The sequence below is a fragment of the Theobroma cacao genome, chromosome 7, assembly GCF_053813885.1.
Source record: "Theobroma cacao isolate CCN51 chromosome 7, ASM5381388v1, whole genome shotgun sequence".
NCBI lineage: Eukaryota > Viridiplantae > Streptophyta > Magnoliopsida > Malvales > Malvaceae > Theobroma > Theobroma cacao.
Genome location: NC_142645.1, coordinates 36620961 through 36643024, shown reverse-complemented (window position 1 = coordinate 36643024; position 22064 = coordinate 36620961). Strand labels below are relative to the sequence as shown.

The 22064-nt window shown below is 35.9% G+C and overlaps 1 pseudogene; it reads right to left on the bottom strand.

The window, feature by feature from the left end:
• Window positions 1–2762: 2762 nt before the first annotated feature.
• On the bottom strand, window positions 2763–20372 carry LOC148761853 (uncharacterized; annotated as a pseudogene).
• Window positions 20373–22064: the final 1692 nt, after the last annotated feature.

Here is a 22064-nt window from a genome sequence, read left to right as displayed (position 1 = left end):
GGCAGGCGAAAAAAATTTTGCTTGAAACTTTTGAGCCAAGTCTTCCCATGTAGTGATAGACCCATTAGGCGATGAATTAAGCCATCTCTTTACTTTATCCCTCAAAGAAAACAAAAACAATCTCATTATAATAGCATCATCAGTTACTCCATTGTATTTAAAGGTATCACAAATCTCCAGAAAATTTATCAAATGAGAATTAAGATCATCACTAGGTAACCCACCAAACTGGACTGAAGACTAAATCATTTGAATGTAAGCTAGTTTAATTTCGAAATTATTTGCATTGATGGAAGGTCTCCTAATGCTTTAGTGCAAACCTTGCAAAAGAGGAACAGCATAATCTCGCAGTGCTCTATTTGCTTCGACAACCAAATTAATGGCATTATTGCCATTGTTATTGTTATCCTCAGCCATTGTCTGATTTAAAGCTGCAACTTGCAAATTCTCCCTTCGACATCTTCTGAAAGCTCTTTCTATCTCAGGATCAAAAGGAACAAGATTCAAGTGATTTTTTCTTTGCATACAATGACCACAGATATCTGCAAGTAAACAAAATCTAATATTAAAATAAGAAAAATAAAATTTGAAGTAAGACTAAATTGCTTGGTATTAGTATTGACATAAATTCTAGAAACAATTCCTCGGCAAGGGTGCCAAAAACTAGTCAGTTAAAATTCTACTATGCAAGTATACGTATCGAATAGATAGTATATAAGCAAGCAAAGTATCAACCCCATAGAGAATTGATCTAAAATTTTACTATGTACTAAAATTATAACAATTTAATTCTCTCCAAACAATCAATATCGAATATTTAAATTAACTAACTAAAAATATTTAACCAAAATTTAAACTAAGAAAAATCAAAATAATAATAACTTGAGTAAATATCAAATTAAACAAGCCTAGGATTACAATATCCCTCACAGTTCATCTAATCTTGCCTTTTTTCCTTAACTTATTTAAATAGATTGAATTGCTAACCTAAAGTTCTAAATTATTTATAAGGGTCTCCCGACTCATCTTATAAAAATATCTATTTTAACCAAAACACTATATCCCTATGCGAATTGAAATTAAAACAAATTCATTAAGTTCATGCTCTAATCTGGCTACGTATGGCCTATAGGTATATCCCTATCCTATACGCAAATCAATTAATATGATTATATGTTATCTCAATTTTAGTCTACACTAAACTCCCTTTCCCAAGTTTGTTTAGGTTCCTAAATCAATTTAATTGGTGGCCAAGCAATTAAAAGCATTAAGAACAAATTGGAATAAACAATTCAAATCCCATTAAAGATAAGCAAGAGAGAGATAAAAATTTAGATTACATTTGAGTTCAATTGCAATCCTAAAAAAAGAAAATTAGCTACTCATGATCACAAAGACAAATAACATTGTATATAATGTAACAAGAAAAATAAAAGTCAAGGATGAAAACAAAACAAATATTTTTCGCCTTACTCTCCAAGTTTCAGCCTCAACTTCTAGCTCCTTGAATCTCCAAAAGTTGTCAAACCTAATGTTCTTAAAATATCTTGTTTATACTAATGAACTTAACCTATAGTTCCCTAAGTTGACCTATGGTTTAATTGGGCTTAAAAGTGTAATGAGAGCCTAAAAAAAATCGATTGTCAGCCTTCTAAATTTCCCTTTTCGGCACATTACATCTAGCCATTTTCCAATGCTATTTTCTCTATCTTCGATGCAGAATTGGGTAAAGTGCTCTTCACAAAAGTTGTAGCTCTGTCTCTTAGCTTTCTAATGGTTTAAGAATTGTATCATTTAAAGTTCTGTACCATGAGTTATGGCTAAAAAACTAAAGCATATGCAAGCAGACTTTCAAGTCTTTCAACATCTTACTTTCCAAAATTAAGCCCAATTCTTTTAGTTCCTACGAAAAATATAAAAACTAATAAATAATAACAAAATTAAAAGAAATAACATAAAATTAAAATAACTCACTTAAAAATAAACTAATTATAAAAACAACTAAATATAAGTAAATTATAATTGAAAATTGAGGACTTAGCTAATATTTAATAACAAAATTGGACTAAAATAATTCTATAAAATAGAATTATCAAGGGGTGGGGGGTATATATAAAGGGGGGTGAGGGCTTTGGTAGCCCAAATAAGGGGGGGGTTTAGGTTTGGTTAGTCGGCTACCCATTGTTGGTAACCCACATCAAGGGGGGCTCACTATCTCCCTCTTTTCTTTTCTCTTTAATGGGTTGCCCAAAGTTGGTAACACGAGGGGCCGTGGCCCTTGTTCCATAAAATCGCAAGGGTGCGGCCTCGCTTAACAAGCATTGTGGCCCACATTGATACGCTTCGCTAGGCTGCAGCCTTCCCTTTAGGGATGTCACGGTCTACCCTTTCTTTTTCTTTTCATGGGTTGCCAACAAAACACGAGGCCGAGGCCTACCCCTAGTAGGCACCGCAACCCGCATTGTGGATCTTCGTTGAGCTGGGGCTTACCCCCTCCCCAAAATTTTTTTTAATATAATAATTTTTTTTTTTGTTTTTTTATGAAGAATTGCACATGTTCCTGCAAAATATAAATAAAATATTAATTATTAATAATGGAATAAATAAAATAATTAAAAGAAAGTAAGTTAGAATGCTTGGGTTGCCTCCCAATAAGTGCTTGATTTACAGTCTTTAGCTTGACTTTCTCTTGTTTAAATTGTGTTGATAAGAATGATTGAGGAACTTTGATGATCGAAATTGCCTCCCTAATAATGCTTTAGTCATTGTCCATTCACTTTGAAGGTTGATTTATCATCAGCTACCTCCACTGCTCCATGAGGATACACTTTCATCATAGTAAAAAGTCTAAACCAATGAGATTTTAGCTTTCCAAAAAATAATCTCAAACGAGAATTGTATAGGAGAACATGTTGGCTAGGCCCAAAACTTCTCTTTATGATGTTTTGGTCATGCCATTGTTTTGTCTTTTCTTTGTAGATTCTTGCACTCTCATAAGCTTCTTGACGAAATTCATCCATCTCATTAAGTGGTAAAAGACGTTTTTCTTTGACTGCTTGAAGATCAAAATTAAGCTTTTTAATTACTCAATATGCTTTGTGTTCAAGCTCCATTAGAAGATGACAAGCTTTTCCAAACACCAATCTCTAAGGGGATATCCCAATTGGAGTTTTATATGCAGTTCTATCTGCCCACAAAGCATCATCCAACTTTTTCGACCAATCTTTCTTGGAAGGACAAACAATCTTTTCCAAAATTCTTTTCATTTCTCTATTTGAAATTTCAGCTTGGCCACTTGTTTGAGGATGATAAGCTGTGGCTCTTTTGTGCTTGACACCATATTTGGCCAGGGTTGCCTCACAATTTTTGTTGCAAAAGTGAGTCCTTTCATCACCAATTATTACTCTACGAGTACCAAAACATGTGAAGACGTTCCTTTGCAAGAAGTTTGTCATTACCTTAGAGTCATTCCTTAGTAGTGCAACAGCTTCAACCCATTTAGAGACATAATTAACAACAACCAAGATGTATCCATTAGTAACGGATGGAATAAATGGACCCATAAAATCAATTCCCCACACATAAAAAATTTCAACTTCTAAGATGTTGTTTAGAGGCATCTCATGTCTCCTAGATATATTGTCTATTCTTTGACATCTATCACATCTTTCAACAAAATTATGAGCATCCTGAAAGAGAAGGCCAATAAAAACCTGATTGTAGAACCTTTACAGTAGTTCGTTTCTGTCATGACCCGGAACTCCCTTCGAGCCCGTGACAATTGCCGCGGTGTCCCGATGGGCACTCATCTCCTTGAATGCCAACCGAAACCCCGCAAGGCTTAATATCATTTTTCCATTTTCCCCAGTGAGTAACTATTGCCAAATATTATGTTCTAAAGGATTTTGAGCTATTTTCAACTTAAAATAGATAAAATAAAAATTTTGTCTCAAAAGGGCATTTTGGTCATTTTTCCCAAAAATCTCAAAATCAATTAAAAATGTAGTATGCAAGTGGAAAACACATATTTCATAATCAAAAATAATTTTGGATGTCTAAAACATTTGTTTAAAATAAAATTATGACTATTAGTAAAAATTGAAATATTGAATGAAATATTCAATTTTCTCATAAAACAATATTTTAAGAACACTGCATAAATAATTTTTACAGCGTAAAAGTAAAATAAATTCATATATATTGTAATACAGATAATCAAAGTATAAAATTAATTTTGTAGTGACACGTGGGCCCACAAATGACCAAAAGTATCTAGAGAGATAAACCTACATATTTTGAGGATGCCAGTCCAATTGTAATCCTCGAAGAAATAAGTTATCTACCGACTATCCTGAGCCTGAAATGGGTGGAAATGAGGGTGGTGAGATTATATAATCCCGTGAGTAAACAAATATCATTTAAAATATCTAAAGGCGAGTAAAAGGAGACTATTAAAACATTTCATTAAACTGTAATTTATCATCTTTCGACTTATTTCAACCAAATGAAATCAATTTATTTAAATCAAGTAATCAATATGGCTTATGAACTTCTTAAAACTTTGGCTCGTGCCAAAATCATTATCATACTCAGTTATCAGGGATACCTTGATCGAGGGCTATCCCAACCGAGTCCGCCAAGGCTGTTAAAAAGTTTTAAACACATAAATCATGTTTTTATTTTGAAAATATAGCCGTTCCTTGGCGTTAGCGGAGTTCATCATCACGAGGTGGTTTAGTGTTAAGTGAACTTTAAAATTGTTAGCCTCAGGAGTTATCCACCCGCGCCTCTCATACTGAGGTAAGATATAACGCGGTTTACCGTGCCCCTCTAATAGGCTGGCCCACCAAAACTCACCTACTGCAGTGGCTAGTTAAATAACTCACCATATAATAAAATTCATTCTAGCATGACATGGCAATTATTGTAATTCACAGCCTTTCAAGGCTAAATACATATTTCATACATTTCAACACAAATATCAATTCAGTCATTCATGCAAATATTGTCATAAGCCATTTATTCAAATCATAAATTGAATTCTTAACAAGTGGTCTCCAATTACTCTATTTTTCAAAATCATCATTCAATTTTAAAACAATTTATAAAATCTTTTCATGTAAACACATTTTGTTTACAAAACATAAAAATTTACCATTTTAAACTCATTTTAATAAAACTCACCAAAACCGAATAAAAACATACTTTAGATAATAAAAATGATGGTAAGGTTACTCACCTCACAATAGCGGGATTTCTACGTCGCTATTACTTCGTATACGCGTATAATTATACCTAATTGCTCGTCACCTACTTCGTTCAACACGTTTTCCCTGGCAACCATTTAAATTCAATACATTTAGTGAATCAATTCTACTTTTCTCTCTCTCATTCTATCATAAATCTATTCACCTAATTCACATCTTAATATATTTTTACTATAATTAATTGCATCCTTCGTTCATGTAATTCTTTAGAGTATTAACACCGGTAACTTACTTATGATATTAAGTGCCTATTTCAACCTTCTAAGCAACTTAAATTTATTTCATATTACCAATTAACCAATGCATAATTAAATAAAATAATTTAGCCTCCATATAGTCCAATTTCAAAATAAATCATGGTGTAGAGTAAAGAAATTTTACCCAATTAAGCTAGCTTGGCCCAAATCTCCACCTTCCTTTTCTTTTGTATTTTCTTCCTTTGTTATTTTTGGACTCTTATTCATGGACTTCTCCCATTTCTTTTTAATTGGACCATGTCCATTTTTTTCTTTATTGGACCATGTCCAATTTTTTTCTTTATTGGACTATGTCCAATTTTTTTATGCTTGTTGAGCCATGCCCATTTTCCTTGTTATTTTCTTTTCTTTTCTTTTTCTTTTTTTTTCTCTTCTTTCTTTCTTTCTCTCCCACCGTCCAGCAGCTTCTTGCTTGTCTTTCTTTCTCCTTTCTCACGTACAAGAGCTGTCAAATTTCTTCCTCTCTCTTTCTCTCACCAAAGGCCACACTTTCTTGCCTTTTTATCCTTCAATTTTCAGCAGCTAAAGCTGCTTACTTTAGCTTCAAAATCAGCAGCTTTGCTGCTCTGTTTTTCCTTAAAATTTCAGCAGCTAAGCTGCACCTTGCTCTCCAAAAATTTGCAGCCAAAACAACCACAATTAACCACCCAAAACAGCACCTCAAAACTTCAATTTTCTGCTGCAAAATTCTGCACTTTTTGGCCTCCAAAATCAGCAGAAAAATGGCACTTTCCAACCTCCAAAACCAGCAGAAAAATGGCACTTTCCAGCCTCCAAAATCAACCCTCAAATGGCTCTCTTTCCCTTCTTGAATGGTAGCAAAACAGCCCCTCAACTCAGCTCTCTTTTCCTTTTGTTTTCCTTCCTCATGCACGGTTTTCTTTTTGTTTTTCTTTCTCTCGGTTCTTTCTTCTTCCTTTGCTCTTTTATTTCTCCTTCACTCTCCCTCAACCGACTTCTCTTTTCTTTGTCTCTTTACTTAGTTTGGTCAATGGTTTATATATATATATATATATATATATTTATTTATTTATTTATTTATTTATTTCTCTCTTGAATATTCCACACACTTCCTTCACATGGCCGGCCACATCAAAATTTTCTTCTTTTTTTCCTTCACTTGTTGCTTCACATGGCCGCCCCCCCCCCCCCCCTCTCCAATTCACCAAGAGTCTTTGACTCTTTTATTGACCACATGGGCAGCTACCTATGTTGGTCCTATAATATTTTATTTTATTACTATTTTTTTTATACACATACTATTATTATTTTACTCTATGTAAATTTTATTTTTCTCACTAATTTCCATTACATATCCTTTAACTTTTATATGTTAAATTCAATCCTTTTATTACGTCTAAAAATTCCAATTTTCATCTAACTTCCTTTCTCGATGCGTGTTCCACCGAAATATAAAAATTGTACCTCAACACGGTATTATCACAATATTTAAATATTTACTTTTCCGCGTTGGTTCGAATTAACAAAACACGCGTATTTCACTTTTGTCGCTTATTTCTACAAAAATTCACTTGTATTTCTTCTCCCCCACTTGGATCAACCATATGATCCTTCTTCATGACTAATTTCGACATCCAGTTAAATATTAATATTTTAATATTATTTTATTAATAAAATATTATTTATTCTAGAAAATTTATTTTGTCTCCTTAGTACCTAAAATACCTTTGTGAGACCTTGTCAAGCTCGATTAAAAGACAGTATTGTATCGAGTGGTACAACTAAGTTAAATCGAGCCTTGAACTAGTTCAAATAGAAATTCTAAGAGGAATTTGAAAATTTTAAAACCAACATAATGGCTTAGAATAGTGATTTGGAGTTCAAGGTCCAGTTTGGAGTCCATCAGAAAATTGACCAATTAGGGACAAAACGGTCATTTTACCATTTGATGATTAAATGGAGATTTTTAGCCAAGATTTGATCACATTTGACCAAGAATAATTATATGAAATATAATTATGATTATTGGAGTATAAAATGATGTTTAGTAGTGAAAAATTGTGATTCCCGGTATTTATGGAGCAAAAGGGCAAAATGGTAATTTTGCCACTAGTGGACTAAACGAAAATTTTTTTAAACAATTTTTGCCCCATTTGGTTAATATTGATCAATATTAGTGTTATTTTAGGTTGAAAAGTAGAAATAATGAGATTCCGGTACATTTCGGAGTATAAGGGCAAAATCGTAATTTTTTTGTCTCGGGGGCAAATCAGTAAAATTTTTGGCCCAGCACTTGTCAAGACCAAGGGATTTTAATTGTGGTAGGATTGGATAAATACCAGAATATTTGTGGTGGAAAATTAAGAAGAAAAAGTCAAAAAGTTAAAAATTAGGCCAATAAGCATGTGACACATGGCATGCTTGATTATTTTATTATTTTCTATAGAAATCAGCCCATTAAATCCCCAATTCCCTCACCATATTCGGCCTAGACATCCAGCAACAAGAAAAAAGGAAGAACAAAAGGAAAAACAAGAAAACCTAGGTGGAAATTCAAAGAAAAAGTGAAGAAATCAAGGAAACAAGCTAGGTAAGTTAAAATTTCTTTAATTCTCCTTGATACCTAGCTTACCCATGCTTTTGTTCTTGATTTCCATGGTTGAATATTGAGTTATCATGATGAATTCAATTCTGAAAAATGGGTATGGAAGAGGAATTGTTGTTGGAATAATTTGATTTTAGACTATGTTAGTGTTTAGGGATAGTTAAGCATGGTTATGAACAAAAACACAAAAGAAATATTCAATTTCTCTAGGGTTCCTTGTTGGCTGAACCATGAGGGCTGAATATCAATGGGGGATTGTTTTTATTTCAAGGAAAATGGCATGGAAAATGATGAAGTAAGGTGAAACGGTTATGTAGAAAAAGATTCGATGCTAGTACACCAAATGACCAATTTTTTTCTATAATGAATTGTGAGGGTTCTAATGCTGAATTTGGCTTTATTTAAATGTATGTGGTAAATTAAGGTATTAGAGGAGAAATGAATTAATTTGGAGGTGATTTGGACACAATCGCCGATTAATCGGGTGATCGGTCGAATTTAATCGATACCGTGATTAAGCGGTAATCGAACATATTTTTGCATTTACATATCAAGCATTAATAGTTTAAATTAATTTATATCAATTTAGGGACAATATAGTAAATTCCTCGACTTTGTTATTTGTCAAGGTGGTGAGACGTCCGGAAAAGGCAAAGGAATTACGCCTGAGGACTATTAGTCAGAGTTCACCCGGAATCCGAATTTTCGACACCTGTGAGTGGACTGCCTATCAAAATTGTTTTGGGAATATGACTGTTTTGAACAAAGTGTTTGAATGATTTTATGAAATTCTTCATGAAAATGAATGCCTTGGGAACAAGCTTTTGAGAAAAGGTTTATGTTATGAAATGTGGTTATTATGGATTTCTATGTGGCTGCATTATGTTGATATACATATATGCTTGAATATAATGTTGTGTAATTATGTTGACTCGGCTATGTGCGAGTAGGGAGTGTGCATAAGCCGAGGATGACCCGGTTATGTGCGAGTAGGGAGTGCGCATAATCCGGTGATGACCCAGCCATGTGCGAGTAGGGAGTGCGCATGAGCTGGTGATGATGATGATGATGAGCTGGTGATGATGATGATGGGTTGGTGAGATGATGATGATGGGTATATACATATATATATATATATACATATGTAAATGTGTGTGATATAGCAAATTGATGGACAATGATTTATGGTTGTAATGTACGTAAAATTTGACACATTATACTTTGAGAATTTTCATGAATGTAAGGTTGATTTTATTAGTGTAGCAGGATGGCTTTTGTTGAGTGAGGAAAAATGTTTCTCTTGTTGCTTTGTTTTCACTGCATCGAAATTCATGCTCGCTGTAGCGAAAAAACTTTGGGGTTTGGAGGGGTTTTAAATAGGAATGAACTAAATTGCATTGTTTGAAACAAGTGCATCATGATTTTAAATTTTTCCTAATTGTTGCTTGTTCCCTTCCTTGTTCACTCACTGGGTTTATACTCACCATTTTCAAATTCATGTTTTCAGATCACGAGGTAGTCGATAATTAGGACGAGGTGTCCTTGTAGATCTGTGTACATCTTCTGGTAGGTGTCTCGGCATTCGGTAGCTGTATATCCATCCAAGTCACTCCGCTGGAGGTCGAGTATTATTTTGTTATGTATAGATGAACTTAATGTAAATTTTAAAAGAGTAATGCCAGTACGAGTTGGCAATGTATATCACTATTTTGACTCAAAGTCATGAAATAGGACTTAGTGATAATAAATAGAATCATAAGTAAAATAAATAATAGGCTTGCTTGGGTTTAGTGGATTACGTCCATTGGACCCATGCGCCGGTCATGACCCGGAATTTGGGTCGTGACAGTATTGGTATCAGAGCCCTAGGTTTGTCTATTTCCTAGAACTTCCTTTTTGTTAGTCCAGCGGAGAGTCAGGTCTTTATGTGGGAACTTCAGTTGTAAAGTGTGAACCGCGGCACATTTTACAACCAAATGACCGCATAGATTCCCTATCTTGAAACCACCTGTTGCTTTAAGTATGATTATAATATGTGTTTAATAACAGGCGTTTGCTTTTGTCTAGGTAAGAATGCCGCCTAAGACACGAGCCGCCTCAAGACGGGCAGGGGAGCAAGATGCTCCCATTGAGATGGCAGATAGACCACGGGCATCCACCCAGAGAGGCCGAGGTAGACGTGGCAGGGTCACTAGGCCGGTGGGGTTGGATACGCCTGTGAATAGGCAAGAAGAGGGACAGTCCTCAGGTGATGCAGATAGACACCCAGCTAGGGGTATTACTATTGAGGATTTGGCGGCAGGCCTACAAGGAGTTAACCGGGTTGTAGAGATGATGGCGACCCGCATGGAAGATATACAAAGGGTGGTAGAGGGGAGACCTACAGTACAAGAATCCCCTAGCTCCCAAGGACAGGCCGATCACCAACATCATGAGGAGGAGAGGGGACATCTAGATATTTCTCTTCCTGACTTTCTCAAGCTTAAGCCTCCAACATTTTCAGGGTCTGATGCATCGGAGAAACCCCAGGTTTTCTTGGATAAGATGGAGAAAATTTGTAAAGCCTTGGGATGTTCTAGTGTTCGGTCAGTTGAGCTAGTCGCCTTCCAATTAGAGGATGTGGCGCAGGAATGGTATAACTCTTTATGTAGAGGCAGACCGACTAATGCAACACCGTTGGCCTGGAGTGAGTTCAGTGTAGCCTTCTTAGATCGATTCTTACCACTCAGTGTGCGTAATGCCAGAGCTAGAGAGTTTGAGACTTTGGTACAGACTTCAACCATGACGGTGTCTGAGTATGACATCAAGTTCACGCAGCTAGCTCGTTATGCGCCCTATCTCGTTTCTACTGAGGAGATGAAGATTCAGAGGTTTGTGGATGGGTTAGTGGAGCCATTATTTAGGGCTGTGGCATCCCTAGATTTCACTACCTATTCTGCAGCAGTGGATCATGCTCAACGCATCGAGATGAGGACCAGTGAGAGTAGGGCTGCGAGGGATAGAGCAAAAAGGGGCAAGACAGAGGGTTATCAAGGCCGTAGAGATTTCAGCAGTGGTGGTTCATCTTCTAGCCGTCAGGGTCCACAGAAGGACTCACGGTTACCTCAGCAGGGGAGTGACGCACCTGGTGCTAATATTAGGGTGGGATAGAGAACCTTCAGTTCTAGGAGGCAGCAAGATTCTAGACAGAGTAGTCAAGTCATTCGCTCTTGTGATACTTGTGGGAGACGACATAGTGGACGGTGCTTCCTTACTACAAAAACTTGTTACGGGTGCGGTCAACCTGGGCATATTAGGAGGGATTGTCCGATGGCACATCAATCACCAGATTCTGCTCGTGGTTCCACCCAGCCAGCTTCATCTGCTCCGTCAGTTGCTATCTCATCTGGCCGGGAGGTTGGTGGATCGAGAGGTAGAGGTGCGGGTACTTCCTCTCAAGGCAGACCATCTGGGTCCGAACATCAAAGTTCTATTGGTAGAGGCCAAGCGAGGGTGTTTGCTTTAACACAGCAGGAGGCTCAAACATCCAATGCCGTGGTCTCAGGTATTCTCTCCGTTTGTAATATGAATGCTTGAGTACTATTTGATCTTGGTGCTACCCATTCTTTTATCTCTCCATGTTTTGCATCTCGGTTGGGTAGAGGTCGTGTTAGGAGAGAAGAACAATTAGTGGTGTCTACTCCTTTAAAGGAGATATTTGTGGCCGAGTGGCAATATGAGTCTTGTGTAGTGCGAGTCAAGGACAAAGACACTTCGGCAAATCTAGTTGTGCTAGACACCTTAGACTTTGATGTAATCTTGGGGATGGATTGGTTATCACCCTGCCATGCTAGTGTGGACTGCTATCATAAATTGGTTAGATTTGATTTCCCCGGTGAACCATCATTTAGTATTCAGGGGGATAGGAGTAATGCTCCAACCAATTTGATATCGGTCATATCTGCCAGAAGATTATTACGACAGGGTTGTATAGGTTACTTGGCTGTTGTAAAGGATAGTCAGGCAAAGATTGGAGATGTAACTCAAGTGTCGGTGGTGAAGGAGTTCGTGGATGTATTTCCTGAGGAGCTACCAGGTCTGCCTCTTGAACGGGAGGTTGAGTTTTGCATAGATTTGATTCCCGACACTAGACCTATATCCATACCCCCATATAGAATGGCACCTGCAGAGCTTAAAGAGCTTAAGGATCAGTTGGAGGATTTATTGGATAAAGGTTTCATACGACCTAGTGTATCCCCATGGGGAGCACCAGTGTTATTTATGAAGAAGAAAGATGGGTCACTTAGGCTGTGCATTGATTATCGACAGCTTAATAAAGTGACGGTGAAGAATAAATATCCTCTCCCAAGGATAGATGATTTATTTGATCAACTACAAGGAGCACAATGTTTTTCTAAGATAGATCTGCGATCTGGGTACCATCAGTTGAGAATCCGGAACGAAGATATACCCAAGACCGCATTTCGAACAAGATATGGGCATTATGAGTTCTTAGTGATGTCATTTGGGCTCACGAATGCTCCTGCAGCCTTTATGGATTTGATGAACCGAGTGTTCAAACCTTATTTGGATAAGTTTGTAGTGGTGTTTATTGATGATATTTTGATATATTCAAAGAGTCGAGAGGAGCATGAGCAGCATCTTAAGATAGTGCTCCAAATTTTGAGAGAATATCGATTGTATGCTAAGTTCTCCAAGTGTGAGTTTTGGCTCGAAAGTGTTGCATTCTTGGGGCATGTGGTATCTAAGGAGGGGATACGAGTTGATACAAAGAAAATTGAAGCAGTGGAAAAATGGCCAAGGCCAACATCAGTTACGGAGATTAGAAGCTTTGTGGGTTTAGCTGGCTATTATCGTCGCTTTGTGAAGGACTTCTCCAAAATAGTTGCCCCTTTGACTAAGCTGACACGTAAAGATACAAAATTTGAGTGGTCTGATGCTTGTGAGAATAGTTTTGAGAAGCTTAAGGCATGTCTCACCACAGCTCCAGTGTCAAGCCTGCCGCAAGGCACAGGGGGTTACACGGTGTTTTGTGATGCATCGGGGGTTGGTTTAGGATGTGTATTGATGCAACATGGGAAGGTGATTGCGTATGCATCTAGGCAACTTAAAAGGCATGAGCAGAATTACCCCATACACGATTTGGAAATGGCAGCAATCGTGTTTGCCTTAAAGATCTGGAGACAGTACTTGTATGGTGAGACTTGCGAGATATACACGGACCACAAAAGTCTGAAGTATATATTTCAGCAGAGGGATCTTAACTTACGGCAACGTAGATGGATGGAGTTGCTAAAGGATTATGATTGTACTATTCTTTATCATCCCTGTAAGGCCAATGTAGTGGCAGATGCCTTGAGTCGAAAATCAATGGGAAGCTTGGCACATATTTCCATTGGTAGGAGATCTTTGGTTAGAGAGATCCATAGTTTTGGAGACATAGGTGTGCGTTTGGAAGTTGCGGAGACAAATGCTTTGCTAGCACACTTTAGAGTGAGGCCTATTTTAATGGACAAGATTAAAGAAGCACAAAGTAAAGATGAGTTTGTGATTAAGCCCTTAGAGGATCCTCAGGGTAGGAAAGGAAAAATGTTTACTAAAGGCACAGATGGAGTGTTGAGGTATGGAACCAGACTTTATGTGCCTGATGGTGACGGGTTGAGGAGAGAAATATTGGAGGAAGCTCACATGGCAGCTTATGTGGTACATCCAGGGGCTACAAAGATGTATCAAGATTTGAAAGAGGTGTATTGGTGGGAAGGACTTAAGAGAGATGTAGCTGAGTTTGTCTCCAAGTGCCTGGTTTGTCAGCAGGTTAAGGCTGAGCATCAAAAGCCTGCAGGGCTACTACAGCCATTACCAGTACCCGAGTGGAAGTGGGAACATATTGCTATGGACTTTGTAACGGGTTTGCCTCGAACCAGTGGGGGATATGATTCAATTTGGATAGTAGTGGACCGGTTAACAAAGTCAGCTCATTTTCTTCCGGTTAAGACTACTTATGGGGCTGCCCAATATGCTCGAGTTTATGTGGATGAGATAGTGCGACTACATGGTATTCCCATTTCTATAGTATCTGACAGAGGAGCTCAGTTTACTAGTAGGTTTTGGGGAAAGTTGCAAGAAGCATTGGGCACTAAGTTGGATTTCAGCACAGCTTTCCACCCTCAGACTGATGGACAATCTGAACGGACCATACAGACATTGGAGGATATGTTGAGGGCTTGTGTGATAGACCTTGGTGTCAGGTGGGAACAATATCTACCCTTAGTGGAATTTGCCTACAACAACAGTTTCCAAACTAGCATCCAAATGGCACCATTTGAGGCCTTATATGGACGAAGATGTAGGTCACCCATTGGATGGCTAGAGGTGGGAGAAAGGAAACTTTTGGGACCTAAATTGGTGCAGGATGCAACCAAGAAAATACACATTATCCGTCAGAAGATGTTAACAGCACAAAGTAGACAGAAATCATATGCTGATAACCGACGGAGAGACTTGGAGTTCCAAGTAGGAGATCATGTATTTTTGAAAGTTTTGCCAACTAAAGGGGTAATGAGGTTTGGCAAGAAAGGGAAGTTAAGTCCTCGGTATATAGGGCCATTCGAGATCTTAGAAAAGGTTGGAGCGGTGGCTTATCGTTTGGCATTACCGCCAGACCTTTCTAATATTCATCCCGTGTTTCATGTGTCCATGCTTAGGAAGTACAACCCAGATCCATCACATGTAATACGGTATGAAACTATTCAGTTGCAAAATGATCTAACCTATGAGGAACAACCGGTAGCTATCCTTGATAGGCAAGTTAAAAAGCTTCGTTCAAAGGATGTAGCCTTAGTGAAAGTGTTGTGGCGGAATCACACTAGCGAGGAGGTAACGTGGGAAGCTGAGGATGAGATGCGGACAAAGCATCCACACCTCTTCGATATGTAAGGGTAAGCCACTCTACATTGAATTTAAATTCAGGGACCGAATTTTTATTAGTGGGCGAGAATGTGAGACCCTGTCAAGCTCGATTAAAAGACAGTATTGTATCGAGTGGTACAACTAAGTTAAATCGAGCCTTGAACTAGTTCAAATAGAAATTCTAAGAGGAATTTGAAAATTTTAAAACCAACATAATGGCTTAGAATAGTGATTTGGAGTTCAAGGTCCAGTTTGGAGTCCATCAGAAAATTGACCAATTAGGGACAAAACGGTCATTTTACCATTTGATGATTAAATGGAGATTTTTAGCCAAGATTTGATCACATTTGACCAAGAATAATTATATGAAATATAATTATGATTATTGGAGTATAAAATGATGTTTAGTAGTAAAAAATTGTGATTCCCGGTATTTATGGAGCAAAAGGGCAAAATTGTAATTTTGCCACTAGTGGACTAAACGAAAATTTTTTTAAACAATTTTTGCCCCATTTGGTTAATATTGATCAATATTAGTGTTATTTTAGGTTGAAAAGTAGAAATAATGAGATTCCGGTACATTTCGGAGTATAAGGGCAAAATCGTAATTTTTTTGTCTCGGGGGCAAATCAGTAAAATTTTTGGCCCAGCACTTGTCAAGACCAAGGGATTTTAATTGTGGTAGGATTGGATAAATACCAGAATATTTGTGGTGGAAAATTAAGAAGAAAAAGTCAAAAAGTTAAAAATTAGGCCAATAAGCATGTGACACATGGCATGCTTGATTATTTTATTATTTTCTATAGAAATCAGCCCATTAAATCCCCAATTCCCTCACCATATTCGGCCTAGACATCCATCAACAAGAAAAAAGGAAGAACAAAAGGAAAAACAAGAAAACCTAGGTGGAAATTCAAAGAAAAAGTGAAGAAATCAAGGAAACAAGCTAGGTAAGTTAAAATTTCTTTAATTCTCCTTGATACCTAGCTTACCCATGCTTTTGTTCTTGATTTCCATGGTTGAATATTGAGTTATCATGATGAATTCAATTCTGAAAAATGGGTATGGAAGAGGAATTGTTGTTGGAATAATTTGATTTTAGACTATGTTAGTGTTTAGGGATAGTTAAGCATGGTTATGAACAAAAACACAAAAGAAATATTCAATTTCTCTAGGGTTCCTTGTTGGCTGAACCATGAGGGCTGAATATCAATGGGGGATTGTTTTAATTTCAAGGAAAATGGCATGGAAAATGATGAAGTAAGGTGAAACGGTTATGTAGAAAAAGATTCGATGCTAGTACACCAAATGACCAATTTTTTTCTATAATGAATTGTGAGGGTTCTAATGCTGAATTTGGCTTTATTTAAATGTATGTGGTAAATTAAGGTATTAGAGGAGAAATGAATTAATTTGGAGGTGATTTGGACACAATCGCCGATTAATCGGGTGATCGGTCGAATTTAATCGATACCGTGATTAAGCGGTAATCGAACATATTTTTGCATTTACATATCAAGCATTAATAGTTTAAATTAATTTATATCAATTTAGGGACAATATAGTATATTCCTCGACTTTGTTATTTGTCAAGGTGGTGAGACGTCCGGAAAAGGCAAAGGAATTACGCTTGAGGACTATTAGTCAGAGTTCACCCGGAATCCGAATTTTCGACACCTGTGAGTGGACTGCCTATCAAAATTGTTTTGGGAATATGACTGTTTTGAACAAAGTGTTTGAATGATTTTATGAAATTCTTCATGAAAATGAATGCCTTGGGAACAAGCTTTTGAGAAAAGGTTTATGTTATGAAATGTGGTTATTATGGATTTCTATGTGGCTGCATTATGTTGATATACATATATGCTTGAATATAATGTTGTGTAATTATGTTGACTCAGCTATGTGCGAGTAGGGAGTGTGCATAAGCCGAGGATGACCCGGTTATGTGCGAGTAGGGAGTGCGCATAATCCGGTGATGACCCAGCCATGTGCGAGTAGGGAGTGCGCATGAGCTGGTGATGATGATGATGATGAGCTGGTGATGATGATGATGGGTTGGTGAGATGATGATGATGGGTATATACATATATATATATATATATATACATATGTAAATGTGTGTGATATAGCAAATTGATGGACAATGATTTATGGTTGTAATGTACGTAAAATTTGACACATTATACTTTGAGAATTTTCATGAATGTTAGGTTGATTTTATTAGTTTAGCAGGATGGCTTTTGTTGAGTGAGGAAAAATGTTTCTCTTGTTGCTTTGTTTTCACTGCATCGAAATTCATGCTCGCTGTAGCGAAAAAACTCTGGGGTTTGGAGGGGTTTTAAATAGGAATGAACTAAATTGCATTGTTTGAAACAAGTGCATCATGATTTTAAATTTTTCCTAATTGTTGCTTGTTCCCTTCCTTGTTCTCTCACTGGGTTTATACTCACCATTTTCAAATTCATGTTTTCAGATCACGAGGTAGCCGATAATTAGGACGAGGTGTCCTTATAGATCTGTGTACATCTTCTGGTAGGTGTCTCGGCATTCGGTAGCTGTATATCCATCCAAGTCACTCCGCTGGAGGTCGAGTATTATTTTGTTATGTATAGATGAACTTAATGTAAATTTTAAAAGAGCAATGCCAGTACGAGTTGGCAATGTATATCACTATTTTGACTCAAAGTCATGAAATAGGACTTAGTGATAATAAATAGAATCATAAGTAAAATAAATAATAGGCTTGCTTGGGTTTAGTGGATTACGTCCATTGGACCCATGCGCCGGTCATGACCTGGAATTTGGGTCGTGACAACCTTATTATGCCTCACTTGACTTTCGAATCACCTTTTATCTCACAAATTCTCCTCCAATAAAATTATTATTATTTTATTGTTATTTTCTCGCGTGCGGAAAATTTTGTCATAAACTATTCATTTCATCTTTTATCCCTTTTAAACATTATAATTGACCTCAATTTACATCTGATCAACTTTATTTATCACCATATCAAAGTATGGGGTATTTCAATTTCCCTCCATAATGTCCTCCATAAACAGATGAATGGTAATGATGAAGAATATTTTCAAATTCTTCTTCAAGAGCACACTTTCTAATGATTTTATCACCATAATGCTTGTATAGAAGGGGCTCATCCCACATGTAGTATTTAACATCACACAAGAATTTCTTCTTTTGTTGAGAATTAAATCCAGGGGGAATAGTTTACTCACTAGATAATTTACAACATCAGCGTACCATGGAAAATTCTTTTGCTTCTCTATATGAAACAATTGCTCATCAGAAAAGGTCTCATTGATCACTGTTGAATTTCCAATGTGCTCATTATTCTTCAATCTCGATAAATGATCTATCACTTGATTTTTTGTACCTTTCCTATCTCGAATTTCCAAGTCGAATTCTTGAAGCAAAGTTACCCATCTTATCAAACGTGGTTTTATATCTTTTTTCTTGATCAGATATTTAATAGCTGCATGGTCAATGTAAACAACAACTTTAGTACCAACAAGATAAGAATGAAATTTATCAAAAACAAAAGCAATAGCAAGAAACTCCTTTTCAGTTGTGGTGTAATTTGCTTGAGCCTCATTTAATGTTCTGCTAGCATAATAAATAGGATGCAAAATCTTCATTTTTTGTTGGCCCAAAACTACGCCAACTGCATAATCACTTGCATCACACATTAGTTCAAAAGGAAGATTCTAATCAGGAACAGTGGTAATATGAGCAGAAATTAATCTCCTTTTCAATTCATTAAAAGCATCATGGCGAGCATCATCAAAATTAAAAGGAGTATCCTTTTCTAACAAATTACATAGTGGTTTAGAAATTTTAGAAAAATCTCTAATGAAACTTCTATAAAATTCAACATGTCCTTAAAAACTACGAATACCCTTAACAGAGGTGGGTGGTGGAAGGTTTGCAATGGTTTCAATTTTTGCTTTATCTACTTCTAAACCATTACTAGAGACTTGATGGCTTAAGACTGTGCCTTCTTACACCGTAAAGTGACATTTTTTTCAATTTAAAACTAAATTAGTTTTTTCACATCTCTTAAGTATTCTAGCAAGATTAAATAAACAATCATTCAAATTATCCCAAAAAACTGAAAAATCATCCATAAATACTTCTAAAAACTTTTCAACTATATCAAAAAAATTCCCACCATACATCTCTAAAAAGTAGCCAGAACATTACAAAGTCCAAAAGTGATTCTACGAAAAGCAAAATTTCCATAAGGACAAGTAAATGAGGTTTTTTCTTGGTCTTCAAAAGCAATGGCAATATGATTATAACCAAAATAACCATCCAAAAAACAATAAAAATCCCTACTTGTTAATCTATCAAGCATTTGATTAATAAAAGGTAGTGGAAAGTGATCTTTTCTAGTGGCTTTGTTCAATTTTCTATTGTCCATACATAGTCTCCATCCAGTTACAATTATAGTGGGCATAAGCTCATTTTTTTCATTAGAAACTACAGTCATACCTCCTTTTTTAGGGACATACTGGATTGGACTTACCCATGACCTATCAGAAATAGGATAAATAATACTTGCATCAAGCCACTTGCTAATTTCTTTCTTTATTACCTCTTTCATGATTGGATTCAACCTTCGTTGATGCTCAATGGTTGCTTTGTGATTTTCTTCCAAAAGAATTTTGTGCATGCAAATTGATGGACTAATTCCTTTTATGTCTGCAATGGCCCACCCAATTCCTTTTATGCTTGCAATGGTCCACCCAATTGCTTTTTTGTAGTCTCTTAAAACATGAAGAAGTTTATTTTCCCGTTCATCAAAAAGAAAAGAAGAAATAATTACTAGTAGTGTAGAAGAATTTCCCGAAAAGCATACCTTAAATGATTAGGCAATGGTTTAAGCTTAAGTGAAGGAGGTTTTTCAATGGAAGGTTTAATTGGTGAAGTTGTAGTTGATAATTCCAAAGACTCAAATTGGGATCTTAGGAGACATGCATGGGCATTAAGATGGTTAGCATATTCAATAACTTTTTCATCCATAATGAAACCAACAAAAAGTGAATTTAACCAATTCTTTGCTTTATCTCTCAATGAAAAAGGGAAAAGCCTCAATCTTATGGCATCATCAATAATCCCATTAACCTTGAATGTATCGTAGTTTTCCAAGAAATTTACAATATGAGCATTCGAATCATCATTAGGCAAACCCTCAAACTGAATAACAGTCTGAATCATCTGAATAATCGGTGGTTTAATTTCAAAGTTGTTGGCTTGAATAGGAGGTCTTCTGATACTAGAGTGGAGATTTTGTACTTGTGGGACAACATAATCCCTCAAAGGCTTGGTCTCTTCCTCTAGTTGATCAGCCATTGTTTTACTTGGAGTAGAAACTTTTTTATTTTTCCTCCAAAGTCTTCAAAAAGTCTTTTCAATTTTTGGATCGAAAGAAACAATTTCCAAATTTCGGGCTCTTCACATATAACGACCAAAAGTACCTGAAAAATTTAAAGAAAAGAAAAGTTTGGATTCAAATTAAGAATACTTGGTATTAATATTAACAAGAAAAAAAATTAAAAATCAATTCCCCGACAGCGGTACCAAAAACTTGTTGCTGATTGCTCACACAAAAAGAAAAATTGAAACTAATAACTAAAACTAATCTAAAATAGAAAATTTGTTTTATAAAACTCACTTAACTACCAGACCTAAAATTATGATGTCTTTCAATACTTTATCTGATTATTGTCTTCTTTCTTAACTCAGTTTAATGGATTGAATTGCTAACCTAGAGTCCTAAATTATTTACAACTCTTTGTCAAATTTCTCATAAAAATACCTCTCCTAATTAATTTACTATATGTCTTTGAAAATTAAATTGAAGAAAGATTCATTAAGTTCGTACTCAAATTTTGGCTATGTATGGCTTATAGATGTATGTCTATCCAATATGCAAATCAAACCACCTAATCAACTAAGTGCATTTGATCATACGCTATTCTATTCAAGGTCTACCTAAATCTCTTTCATCAAAGTTTAACCTATGTTTCCAATTCAATCTAATTGGTGGCCAATCAATCAGAAGCATTAAGAATAGAATAAAATAAACAATTTAAATCCATCAAACATAAGTAAAAGAGAGATAAATAAATCAGACTACATATTAAGTTCAATCATAATCTTTAGATAAAAAGTTTAGCTCCCCATAAAGTCACACCATCATTGAATAAAGTTTAAACATTAAAAACAAAACCAAGAGAATAAGAGAGTAACAAAAAGATAGAAAAAACCAAAGATTGTATTCTTGATCTCAAAATCTCCTTGAATCTTTCAAATTTTTCTCAACTTCAATGATTTTACGGCTTAACTCTCAGCTGTCAATTTGGTGTTTCGTTCTCTCCTTAAAGGTTGTTTTTATAAGGCTTTGAAGTTAGGCCAAGTTGGGTGAAGAAAAAAGTCAATTTTAGCTAGGATTTCCTCATTAAACTATATGGGCTGCAGCCTTGCTCAATTAATTAACAAAAATCATAATTGCTCTAGGTCTGCTGTAGTGCTTTAACTTCAACAAGATTTTTAACCATCTTCCTAGCGAACTAGGTGAAATGGTAAGCATGAAAGTTATAGCTTTTTCTCTTAAATTTTCAATGGTAAAGAATCACTTCATTTAAAGCTCTATAGATAGAGTTATGGATGAAATACCAAAACATGTGTAGTAAAAGTCGACACCTCAAAATTACTCTCTTTCTTTCATTAAAATTCTTTTTTCATTAAACCTACAAAAGTACAAATAAATCATCAACAACCTATCTTAATCACATTAACACCAAATTAAGTATAAAATTAACTAAGATTAGACTGACTCACCTAAAATAACTAATTTAAAAATAATTAAATAAAACCTACTAATTTCTATATATTAGTACAAGAACTAAGCTAAATTACTATCAAAATTAAGCCCCAATAACTCTATATCTTAGAGTTAACACAACTGTGGTTGATTAAGAATTAGGTTGAGACAAAAGATGCCTTAGTTTACACTTCTTCTTTGGAAAGACTCCTAGTATT